The sequence below is a fragment of the Anomaloglossus baeobatrachus genome, chromosome 4, assembly GCF_048569485.1.
Source record: "Anomaloglossus baeobatrachus isolate aAnoBae1 chromosome 4, aAnoBae1.hap1, whole genome shotgun sequence".
Classification (NCBI taxonomy): domain Eukaryota; kingdom Metazoa; phylum Chordata; class Amphibia; order Anura; family Aromobatidae; genus Anomaloglossus; species Anomaloglossus baeobatrachus.
The window spans coordinates 478388377-478398564 of NC_134356.1; positions in this window are offsets into that span (position 1 = coordinate 478388377).

Sequence of the window (10188 nt, forward strand, 5' to 3'; positions counted from 1 at the left end):
TTTTTTCGGTCCGATTGGGGCTGAGAAAATAATTGCAGATAGGAACGGCCCCTCCAGAGTAACATGGGTCTGAGAGGAATGTGATTTTTTATCGCATTCCACTCGGGCCATTTTACTCGTCGTGTGTCCTTACCTATACCCCACAGATAGCACCAAGGGTGCCTGTAAGTCATACATATACATTGCTACAGGACACAGGAACAGGAGGTATTCGTCAACTGTTAATAGGGCTTTTACAATCAGACTTAGCATAAGCCAGACTGTTAACAGGTCCCATGGACATTGTAGTAGTCACACTTTTACCCCATACAGGACTTTGACCTTCATTGCAGAGGCCCCTATGTAGCACGAATGGAATATTTAATCGAGAGCACAGTGAGCTAGGTCAGTATAACAGAGCAAGGGACAATAGCAAAACCAGTAGTCAATGTTCTGGGTCAATTCAATAAGACATTCAAGGGGTAAATCAACATAGTTATGAGTTCAAGAGTCAGATTAGAAAACAGGATCAATCAGTATAAAGCATTGTAGAATAAGCATGAATAGTGCAATAACTGTGAAAGGACAGGGGCTTCATGTGGGATTCAATAGGGTGTTATTGTTAGCCACCAGACCTATTTTGCCATTGGTCAACTGACCAGCCCCAGCTATCAGCTAGGGAGCAGGTCCTAATCTACACAAAACATATATATCTAACTGGCTGGGCATTGATGCCAGCAAAATAAGAGCATTTATGGAGTTATGGAGTTTATGGAGGCTTGGAGAGATAACTCCCTTCCTTAGAATGTGTCAAGCTTGGTGATTGCCTCCTAGCCATTGCCACCTCCCCAGCTGTCAGCACTATCTGCTCTACACTTAGATCCAATTTGTGGTATGTAGCCGGGGCATAAAAGTCAGATTTACAGCTATTTTTTTCCAAATATGAAACTTAAAAATTTGATCAAGTCTTGTGGAATGATTGTGTGGTACATCCTGTTCTTTAACATGACAGTTATCGGTGGCACAAGCACTGATGAAAAAAAAATTCAATCTGCTCATGTGCCGCCGCTGCTCATATTAGTCTTTAGTGTCTTTTATTGAAGATGTCACACTAGCAATGCCTACATGCCGCGAACATGGGCAAATATCAGTGGGAGCACAAAATTTAAATACAGAAAAGGAGGCAAGGCAGCAGGAAGAATCATTAGAGAGAACCCAACCACCAAAGTCCTGCCATGATACTCAAGCCAATGCACCAATGACGTAATTTCTGAAGTTTTGATACAGGATTTTTCTTCAATCAAGTGTCAGATCTCTAAACTGAAGGTATCATCTGAAAAATCTGCTAGTTGGTTACCTTGATTAATTTGCATGCATTTAGTGTGACAGAACATTCCTCAGGCAACCATCAATAAACTGAAAGCATGCCAAGGTGGGCAAGTGCATCAAGTCATGACGCTTTGCATTTGACACTCAAGCTCGGCACCGAGCAAATTGAAATGTTTTCAAAAATTTGATTTCCACACATCATTTGCATATCATTAACATAACTATTAATCCTGTGATTTTCACTTCAGTACTGAAATGTTAATTTTGAGGAGTGTGTAGATAAACACAAACACACACACACACACAACACACACACACACACACACACACATTTACACTGTTATGCAAGCTGTACACTGACCAATTTACATTGTATCAAAGTGTCATATCATCTGTGTTGTTCAATGAAAGGATATAATAAAATATTTTCAAAATCAAAAATGTGTGACGGGAGTACTCACTTTTGTGACTATATATATATATATATATATATATATATACATATACTGTATATTATACAGTATGTCATAAAAGTGTATATATATATATATATATACAGTATGTATACAGTGTATATACATATACAGTATGTCACAAAAATGACTCCTCACACATTTTTGTAAATATTTTATTATATCCTTTCATGAGACAACACTGAAGATATGACACTTTGATACAATGTGAAGTAGTCAGTGTACAGCTTGTACAACAGTGTCAATTTGGTGTACCCTCTAAATAACTCAACATCCGGACATTAATGTCATAACTGTGGCAAGAAAAGTGAGTACACCCCTAAGTGAATATGTCCATATTGTGCCCTATTAGCCATTTTCCTTCCTCTATGTCATGTGTCTCATTAGTGTTACAAGATTTCAGGTGTGAATCGGGAACCGGTGTGCTAAATTTGGTGTTATCACTCACACACTGTCTCACACTGGTCACTGGAAGTTCAAAATGGCAAATCATGGAAAAGAATTCTCTGAGGATGTGAAAAAAAGAATTATTGCTTTACATAAAGATGGCCTAATCTTTAAGAAGATTGCCAACACTCTGAAACTGAGCTGCCGAACGGTGGCCAAATCCAAAAGTGGTTTAATAGACAGGCTCATCTCAGAACAGGCCTCACCATGGTCGACCAATGATGTTGAGTGCAAGTGCTCAGCATTATAGCCAAAGGTTGACATTTCAAAATAGATATAGGAGTGCTACCAGTATTGCTGCAGAGGGTAAAGGGGTGGGGGGGGGTCAGCCTGTTCGTGCTTAGATCATAAAAGGCACTCTGCATCAAATTATTCTGCATGGCTGTCTTCAAGAGACCAAAATAAACTTATTTGGTTCAGATGTGTGTGGCAGCAATCAGGTGAGAAGTACAAAGACAAGTGTGTCTTGACTACAGTCAAGCATGGTGGTGAGAGTTTCCGGGTTTGGGTCTGCATGAGTGCTGCTGGCTGTGGGGAGCTACAGTTCACTGAGTGAATCATGAATGACAACATCTACTGTGACACACTGAAGCAGAGCATGATCCCTTCCCTTCAGAAACTGGGCATCAGGGCAATATTCAAACATGAAAATGACCCCAAATAGACCTCCAAGACAAGCACTGCCTTGCTAAAGAAACTGAGGGCAAAGGTGTTAGACTGGTTAAGCATGTCTCCAAACCTAAACCCTATTGAGCATCTGTTGGGCATCCTCGGAAGGTGGAAGAGCACAAGGTCTCTAACATCCAACATGATGTTATCATGGAATAGTAGAAGAAGATTCCAGTGGCTCGTGAGAAGTTCTAGTGAACTCCATGCCCAAGAGAATTAAGGCGGTGCTTGTAAATAATGGTGGCTACACAAAATATTGGCACAATTTATCCGTTTGGACTTAGAGATGTACTCACTTTTGTTTAGATATTAATGGCTGTGTGTTTATTATTTAAAGGGCACACCAAACTTACACTGTTATACAAGGTGGACACCAACTACTGTACATTGCATCAAAAAGTAATATCTTCAGTGTTCTTTCATAAGTATATATAATAAAATATTTGAGGGGTGCACTCCTTTTTGTGACATATATTTACTGTATATATATATATATATATATATATATATATATATATATATATATATATATATATTATTGTGGAACATCAATGTGGATAAAATATTGCTACGGCCCATTTGCTGACCTGTGGCTGCCCTTATGTGGAGCCGGTCTTACAATGCCTTTTTCCATAGATTACTACAGGATATAACTTTAAACCACTCTGATGCAGTTTTCAATCACATCAAGCACTGGCAGTAGTAATAAGTCTAATGTGAGTTCTAATATGTCTAATACTTATAGTATACTTACATAATTACTTTATTGCAACCAATACATTTCTATATTATTAAATATGAATAAAAATAAAGTTCTATTCACCATGAAATCTTCACACGGAAAGTAGAAATATCTTGACTATTACGAGAGCCGTATATTGTCATGTGCTCCAGAGCTGCCTTGCTCTATGAATTGTTTGGAACTGCTACCTTAGTAACTAATGATGGAGTGTTCTCAGCGAGCAGCAAAACAAAGCTAAGCATACCTGTCCGAGGAGTGGGCGGTCACATGGATGTTTGCTTCGAGCAGACTGTGTCTATGTAGTGATGTGGGAGTAAAACAAGTATTATTATTGCTTCCTACATCTATTCAGTAATTATCCGCAGCTTTCTAATGTTATAATTAGTCCTTTAGTTATCAAATTGTGGAGCTGAAGTCACTTACAAAGCTAGGGTAATGTGATACAGATTCAATCAGCTTTCTGATGATTTTCAATGGAGAGAATGTGCATAAATTATTAATATTGGTCAACTCATTGTGCAATCGCAGGAATATCTTATACAGCTGGGGAAAATTTTTCTAAGTAAATATATTTCTAAAGGTGCTATTGACATGAATTTCTCACCAGGTATTGGTACCAACCCATTCAATCCACACAGGCAAAAAAATCAATATCAATCCATAGATGTCAATAAATTTAGTGATGTGTAATAATGAGAAATGACAGGGAAAATATTTTGAACTCGCTTACAGAAATTGATTTAATACTTTATACAAAAGCCTTTGTTGTGATGAGAGCTTGAAGACGCCCCCTGTTTGGAGAAACTAGTCACATGCATTGCTCAGGTGTGATTTTGGACTATTCTTCCACACAAACACTCTTCAAATCCTGAAGGTTCAGTGGGTTCCTTCTATTAACTTTGAGCTTTAGTTCCTTCCATAAATTTTCATTTGCATTCAAGTCAGGTGATTTATTGGGTCATTCTAGCAACTTTATTTTTACTTTTTTTTTAAACAATAGAGTTTCCATGGTTGTGTGTTTGGGATCAATTTCTCGCTGAAATGATCCCCTTCATTTCATTTTCATCATCCTTGTAGATGGCATCAGATTTTTATCAAGAATGTCTCTGTACATTTGCCTATTCATCCTTCCTTCAATTATAAGAAGTTTGAAAATGCCATACTCTCAAAAACAGCCCCACAACATGATGTTCCCACCTCCAAACTTCACTGTTGGCATGGTCATTTTGGGGTGATATGCAGTGCATTTTGGCCTTCAATCAGGGTGTATATTTTGGCATCCAAAGACTTCCTTTTTTGTCTCCTGTTCTCCCAGTACTTTAAAGGTGTGTCTAAATGTTAATGAGCAAACTTAGGCTATGTGCACACGTTGCGTTTTTTTCAGCGCGGAAAAAAAACGCACCCTCTGGCAGAGGGGAGAATTGTAAACAATGCGTTTTGGGAAAAACGCATGCGTTTTTCATGCGTTTTTCATGCGTTTTCCATGCGTTTTTCATGCGTTTTCTTCAGGTGCGTTTTTGACCACATGATCCAGTGACAGTGCCACAGTACATCCAGTACACAGTGCCAGCCTTCCTGCAGAGATGTGAGTGTTGTCCACGGGAGAACGCAGCTGCCCATGACCACGATTTGGGTTCAGGCTGCTGTGGAGCTCTATGCTACCTGCAGAGAACACTCTTGTCTCCGCAGCATAAATTGACATGCTGAGGCTCAGAAGCTGCGCCACAGGTCAGTTTATGCTGCGGAGAAGAGAAGCACAGAGGGCACGGGATTTCTAAAATTCCTTCCACTGTGCTTCTACTGCACAACGCAGCGTTATGGACACAGGGAAAACACTCTGCGCCCATAACGCTGCAAACCCTGATTGTGGGTACACAGGCTAAAATGTGTCAATGGATGTCAAACATATATATAACGTCCCACACCCCTGCATATTCTAAGCTGGTGCCCTTTAGTGCCTTTCATGTGGCACTAATGGGTGCCTAGCCTTGTATTTAGCCCAAAAAAAAAAAAAATAATTAAAGTAAATGACGTGGGGTCCCCCCTATTTTTGATAGCCAGTCAGGGTAAAGCAGACAGCTGTAGCCTGCAAACCACAGCTGACAGCTTCATCTTGTGTGGTGATCAATTTGGAGGGCTCCCCAAGCTGTTTTTTTTTTTATTTATAAATAATTAAAAAAAAAACGTGGGGTCCCCCCCAAATTAGATCACCAGCCAAGGTGAAGCTGACAGCTGGGGTCTGGTATTCTCAGGATGGGAAGAGCCATGGTTATTGGACTCTTCCCAGCCTAAAAATAGCAGGCCACAGCCGCCCCAGAAGTGGCGCATCCATTAGATGCGCCAATCCTGGCGCTTCGCCCCAACTCATCCCGCGCCCTGGTGCGGTGGCAAACGGGGTAATATATGGGGTTGATACCAGATGTGTAATGTCACCTGGCATCAAGCCCAGCAATTAGTGATGTCACGGCATGTATTTGATACCAGACATAACTAATTGACAGTAATAGCAAAAAAAATTGACAAACAAAAAAAAATTTATTTGAAAAAACACTCTCCAAAAACATATCCTCTTTCACCAATTTATTGAAAAGAAAAAAAAATTGGGTCCGCAGTATCCATTTTTGACGTCCCACGTCGCCTCTGGACCTTCTAGAATATGGGGGGCACGCTCAGGGAACGTGTCCCCCATTTTCTAGTAGTGCAGAACCTCCATTTGAGGAGAGTGGGTGCAAAGAATCTGCACCCACTCTCCCCGGGTCACAGCTGCACAGTGCCGAGCAGCAGCAGCCAGCGCAGCTCACACTGAACACAGGAAGCTGTCAGCTGCTCGGCACATGTGACCGGCGCGCACTGTGAAGGAGGGGGCCGCGGGGGATCAGCGCTGTGACAGGTACGGGGGTTACCGGGGGACACCGCAGGGAATAGGGGGTGACCTGGCAGGGCCTGGGGAGCAGTTTTCTGTCGCATGTGTTATTGCACATGCGACAGAAACAGAGGAGTAGGGCGGCCGGTGCGCTGCTGTGCGCGCGGCCATGTTGGATTTTCAGGAGGGGGGTCGGGGGTCGGGGCGGGCACTTTGGCGACACCGGGGGCTTTCCTGAACTTTGCCAGGAAGTGAGGTCAACAGGAAACCTCTTCACCTCACTTCCAGGTAAATGCCTGCATTCTGGCATGCCGACAAAGCCCGCGGACCGCAACAAAAAAGCAGCTCACTGCGTTGTAGCTGCGTTCATAATTGATTTCAATGGGGGAGAGAATGCAGCCCCAACGCACAAAAGAAGTGACATGCTGCTTTTCTTTCCGCACTGATTTTTGGCATCCAAAACGCTGCGTTTAGAAATGCAGCGTGTGCACTGATTTTTCGGCTCTCTCATACACTTTGCTGGGAAAGCTGAACGCATGCAATTTGCCACTGAAACGCTGCGGTTCTAAACGCAGCGTTTCCGCAGTAAAAAACGCAACGTGTGCACACAGCCTAAACATATTTGGATATGCTTTTTGTTCAGCAGTAGCCCGGTGCTTCTAGTCAGAGGAACGGTGCAGGGAGCAGTTTCAGTCACCATTCATTATACAGTGAAAATACTCCCCGTCACATAGTTTGACATGACAGTTTGCTCTGCACACACACTCGGCATACACTGCAGAGCAGACTATCAATCAAAGTTCTGGGGAGTTACAATACTGTATATTTAGCAGTGACTCTAACTGTTCCCTGCACCTGTCTATGACTGCAACTGGAAAGGAGCGACTATAGCGAAGATATAATTTCATATTCTCCCTGTAGCCATTGCTTCAATATGGCAGCTTAACGCTACATTCCCACAATGAGTATTTAGTGGGACTTTCATGTTGAAGATTTATGCAGCATTTCTGCATCTATTAGGTGGCTTGTTTTTTTTTCTAATTGCGTTTTAATTACGTTTTTTTCTCATGCATTGTATCACTTTTTTATGCTTTTTTTGGTATGTCATGGTTTAACACCTTGACTACTCAGGGATTGTTTGTTTTTGTTTTTTTCTCCCTTTTTTCGAGAGCCATAACTTTTTTATTTTTTCATCAACATAGCCATATGATGGCTTGTTTTTACCAGGATGAGTTGTACTTCTGAATTAAATTTTTCATTTTAAAATATAATGAACTAAAAATGGAAAAAATTCCAAGTGTGATGAAATTGCACAAAAAGTGTAATTCAACAATTTTTTCTTCCCACCATGTTCACCATTTTGTAAAACTAATCTGGCAGTATAATTCTCCAGTTCAGTACAAATACGTAGACATCAAACATGTGTGCCACCCCAGCGTCAGCATTCGAGACTGCTCAGATCCGGGTCCGCGGTGGCTCGAGGGGTCTCCGGACCCGGGAGGGGTTGCGTGGACACTCAAAATAAAAAGGGGGGTATTTACAGGGGATTTTGTGTTCAGAGTTTGTGACCCCACCCATGGTGTGTGGTAAGGTGGAGTTGGGAGCGCCCGATGGCGATGGGATGGCAGCCAGGTGTTCAACCCCTCCATGGGTAGGGGGAATGCCCCGGGGCTTGGTGATGGTGAGAATGAGACGCCGTTGGGGAGTTAAGGGTCACTGCGTACTCACTCAGTCCAATAACGCTAACATTGACAACTTGTAAACCAAATTTCTGAGCACTGCTGTAACAGGGAGGGAGCACGCTTGGATCCCGTGCCCGATGGTGTTGCTTGTTAGCCTGTGACCTTTCCCTTGGCACTTTCTTTACTGGTTGTCCCCTGTAGTATAGAACTACTCGGGTCCCGCTCACCTGTATGGCTAACGGAGTGAGCTTGCTCTCAGGGTTCACGCTTGGGATTTTTTGGACTGTGTATTGGGAAAGTCCTATCCCCCTCGTTGTGCTAATATCCCGATTTTGGAGCAGGTGGAGAACGAATCTTGAAGTCTTCGGCCTCGTTGGGTAAATTACCAGGACTCTTGAAGCTACTTCCCGTCCTAGGGTCCACGTACCCCGCCGTGCTCTGGCCCCTGCCCGGAGATGGCTCAAGGCCGTCGGTTGCCCTCCTTGGCAGTTCCGTGCCCCTTGACATGATCCCCTGCAACCGGGGTTCCAGCTCCTACCAAGCCCAGAACAATGTCTGCCACCTAGTAACTGAGGAGCCCAGCTCCTCACCTCCTCCAACTGACTTGTGACCTCTCCTCACGAGAGTCACCATACAACTGACTACTCCTGACACTCCTGACCCTTCCTAACCAATCCCCCAAGTGGGCGGCCCTATTCCCTTCAGGCTACCCATTAGTGTGTCTGGTGGGTGTGGTGCTGAGTGTTTCTAGGATTTTTGATTGGCTGGTTCTCAGCAACACGAAAAGTCAGGGACCCGTAACCAAGGAGGATGTGGATACTGTGCAGAAGGGCATATTGCACAATACCCTGTGATGACCTCATAGGCCAGGGCGTCACATTCCCCCTTGGTTAAACGTAGCTCATCCCTGAGCTACAGGACACCAGAGGTTTTTTTTTTTTTTAACTGTAGAAAAAGGTGGAAAACAAGTTAACATTTTTATTTGCAATTTTCATCCCTCGCAGGGGAGGTACTTTTCTTAAACGTTACTTAACCTTTACAGAGTTCATCGCCCAACGATGGGACGCTACCGGTTTTAGTGGTAATGGAGGCTCAACCTGCTCCGTTGCAGACCCTTCCTGTGACAGTCCAGTCCCAATGTCCCGGGTCCCAAGAACCCGCAACCCAAACAAACCTAAACCCCAGGAAACCTATCCGCGGGTCTGTAACCAGGTTAAGGTCCCGGGTGTGGTCTTAGACGACTCTGGTTGGCACAGGAGGTGCAACTATATACAATACACAAGTTCGTGTTGGTCACGCCAGTCCTATGACCATGGTTCATTTTACTTATATATATATTAAACGTAACGGAGTCCATGTACCGGTTGTACACTCTGTAAAGGAATCTGGTTGTTAATCAGGTAACTTCTTCGTTCATTTGCAATTGGTTACTCAAGCAATCATTTGCTAACATTTCTACATGAAAAACAAACTGTGGAAAATAACCGAAAACACTGATATTAACAGTTCTATGGCATCATAAAACTACTGTCATTATAACATTTTTCAACACTCTTCTCTGTACCTCCATGGAGGCTGACCAAAGATAACACGGTTTGATCTCCTTAATGTTAGATTCTCATCCCCATCTGATGACATGGCTACACTCCCTGCAGGTTCCTTGCCCTCAGTGTTGGGTGTTACTGGCAAGAGCCTACGTGTGCGTGGCAAGGCGACAGGCGCTACTCTAGGTGCTGGAGTGGGTGCAGTGTCAGTAAGCCTTTCCTGTTCTGGTTCTTCCACGGATTGTGGGAATGTTAACACAGGGACTATTACTGCTCCATTCTGCATAGACCAATTTTCCAGAATTGTATGGATCACTCTCTTCCTTCCACCACTTGAGACTGAGGCTGAGGTTCTTCCGTCCTTCTTAAAGGTTCTGGGCATTTTTTTAGATGGTCCCGGGATACCGTAGGCATAGTTTTCCTGTGATCCTTGCTGATTAAGCAGGTCTTTTGGTTGTCA